Below are 780 nucleotides of genomic sequence, written 5' to 3'. Positions count from 1 at the left end.
ATATACAAGTTTATAATGTCATATACCTGTGAAGGAGAGGGATCAAACAGAAAGACTGTATCATTTCTGTATTAGGGTGGTACCTATGGGTATTTTTAAAATTACTCTCCATATGAAATATGAAGACTTTTTCATTTATTTTTCCGCCCTCATATAAACCAATCAGGTATATCCTTGAGGCTCCACAGATGGGGGGAGCAGAGGCACAAGTGTTACTGAACGTTTCCATGCTTGATGGCTATAGCGGCCCACACTATTAGTAGTAAACTCCTCCAGTCCCATCATCTCTTGGATTGCTGTGAATCATCACAAGACCCTACAGCCCCAACCTTCCCCCTGCTTCAAGTATCGACTCTTTAAAAGATGTGGGGAAATTACTTTCCCCAAGAGACTCTGTTTTATTTGATTGTTACTCCATGTTACAAGGCTGCACTTTATAGTCTGTAAAAGTTGTTCTGTTCAGTCAGTGGTTCACAAATTAACCTGTAAAATGGCAAAAAGCTCAATAAAAAATGTTCTTCATTCTAACATCATAGCCAAAGCTCACAGAGCATAAAAGGGTAAATTTCCAGAAAACACACAAACAAGGAAAGCCATATGCCCTTTGTTGATCTAATGGTTGCCAGACCACTCAAGGAAAGAGAACTTAAATTTTCATGAGAAAATGCCACTCCTGATGCCAACTACTGTAAATGTTCTTGGATGTTCACTTAAAAAAACCCCAAACACCCCACCACTCCCACCACCCTCCACCCCACCCCCACCCCCCACAAAAACAAC

This window comes from Athene cunicularia (assembly GCF_003259725.1).
Source record: "Athene cunicularia isolate RWA chromosome 8 unlocalized genomic scaffold, athCun1 chr8_part1, whole genome shotgun sequence".
NCBI lineage: Eukaryota > Metazoa > Chordata > Aves > Strigiformes > Strigidae > Athene > Athene cunicularia.
The sequence above is the reverse complement of the archived record's forward strand: the minus strand, read 5'-3'. Positions refer to the sequence as shown.